The sequence below is a fragment of the Solanum tuberosum genome, unplaced genomic scaffold (genome assembly GCF_000226075.1).
Source record: "Solanum tuberosum cultivar DM 1-3 516 R44 unplaced genomic scaffold, SolTub_3.0 scf00167, whole genome shotgun sequence".
In the NCBI taxonomy this organism is placed as follows: domain Eukaryota; kingdom Viridiplantae; phylum Streptophyta; class Magnoliopsida; order Solanales; family Solanaceae; genus Solanum; species Solanum tuberosum.
The window spans coordinates 1,311,943-1,314,172 of record NW_006239091.1 but is presented as its reverse complement, the minus strand read 5'-3'; positions in this window follow the sequence as shown (position 1 = coordinate 1,314,172).

The window sequence follows — 2,230 nt, the reverse complement described above, 5'->3', positions numbered from 1 at the left end:
GTCGGACTAGCAGGCAACCGCAGACAATTTTTGGAGGGTTTCTCTACCTTGGCAGCACCTCTGACCCAGTTGACTCGTGTCGATGTTCCATTTGTTTGGATAGAGGAGTGTGAGGCGAGCTTTTTGAGGCTCAAGGAGTTATTGAGCACTGCTCCTATATTTACTCTTCCAGTTGAGGGTGAGGGCTTCATGGTTTATTGTGATATATCTGGCGTTGGTTTGGGTTGTGTATTGATGCAGCAGGGCCGGGTTATTGCTTATGCGTCTAGGCAGCTTAGGATTCATGAGCGCAACTACCCCACCTATGACTTAGAGTTGGCAGCGGTAGTTTTCGCACTAAAGATTTGGACGCACTACTTGTGCGGAGTTCGTTGTGAGATCTATATCGAACACAAGAGTCTTCAGTACATCATGACCCAGAGAGACGTTAATTCGAGGCATGTCCGTTATAGGCATCGTCCAGTCGAGGAGGCTACCTGGGAGATCAAGCAGGAGATGCAAAGCAGGTTCCCGGCTTGTTTGAGCTTGCAGGTACTTCTTGATCCTGTCTTTCGTGAACGAAAGTCCTCTTTAGTAGTTGATACTATAATGACCCTCCAAGTCATTTCTGTGTCTTGCCTTCTGTGTGTCGTTTAGAGCATTTCTTTAGCGATCCCAAGTCATTTATGACTTGGTGGGACTGACAGTTCATTCACCTGGTCGTTTGTTTGGTCTTGGTGCGAGTTTTTGTGTTTTAGAGCTTATGAACCTTGAACGATCATTGTCGATCAAAAGTTCAAGAAGATGACATCGGAATCCAATTTTTGTCGATTCCATCAGCTCCGGATGGGTCATTTTAGGCTAGTTGCATGGTTGACATGACTCCCGAGGATTTCAGTGCGAGTCGGCGCGATTAGGCGTTTTAACTTTAAGTTCAAACCTAAGTTTGGGGTACTGTTTAGGATCTCTTGACGGAGTCAAATTTGGACAGTTCGGTGCGGGTCCCACGATTCCCATTTTGACTCCAAATTTGACCTGTCTCCGTTTGTTGTGAATTTGGTGTCTAAAGGATCGTACTAACGTTGTAATCCTATATTTGATAGAGTGACAACGTCCAAAGGTCATTAGGGAAGGAAAAGCTCTGGTTAAGTTATTTGGAGTGCGCACGGTCGGCCTTAAGGTAGGCTACGACTTCCTTTCTTTTAGATTGAGCTTCACTGTGTAAGAACATGTCGATTGGAGTGAATTGGGGGTGGGTACCAGTTTACTACCTTACTTTGATTAGATACCTCATGTTAGGATCGATTGGTCATATTTCGGGTATAGTATCATGTTAATCGGTTTTGTAGAGTTGCCTCCTTATGTGCTAAATGCTATTGTATGCTTGTATGCTATGTATCGTATGCCTTGTTCATCCTTAACCGTAAGCATGATGTCCTTAGTCTAGGTTAGGCTAGCATTGACTTAGACTTATGACTCGTGTGGGTTGGATAGCCTTGACTTGCTGCCGACGTCGTTCGGATGACTTAGCTCCTTGTATATTGGAATTGCAGACTTGAGTCTGATAGTTTCAGCCTAAGATTAGGCGTTATTGCTACTTGCTGCATTTCTGTATCTTCCCCTTCTCATTCTACGGTTCCGACGCATTCTCGAAGGTTTGGTGCATCACTAGAAGCGTGGGATTGAGATAGTATAGGCTTGGAGCCTTTTCTGTGATGTCTTAGAATGGACGGCATTCCACGGTGGTGGTTGCTGGATTGAATCCTATTGGAGATCCCATCGCCCCCGGGCCTCTCTTTCTAACTGGGCTGGGAGTGTGCTGCTGGCTGGGTGTCCCTGGGTCGCTGTTTCTAGCTGGGCTGGGAGCTGACTGCATGGTAGGATGACTCGCGATATATACCTCACTCACGGGTCCCTCTTTCTAGCTGGGCTGGGAGTGGACCGTTTGGTTGGGTGCCCCCTAGGGTCACTCTTTATAGCTGGGCTCGGAGTGCACTGCTGGCTGGGTGGAGTCTGATGGATTATCTTAGTTACTTTGGACTGGGAGCCAGATTTTCTTCTTTCTGAGTAGACTTAGCTTTTCTGTGTACCTATCGGGCTCATGGGGTTTAGTTCAGGGTTTATTTGACCTTGCGCACGAGTGTACCTTCTAGGCATACGGGGGTCCAGTTAGGTTTAGTTTAGTGTACTTAGTTTGTTTCTGGTATGCTCATCTGCTTTCTTTTCGTATCCACTTTGACCTCTCTGTGTC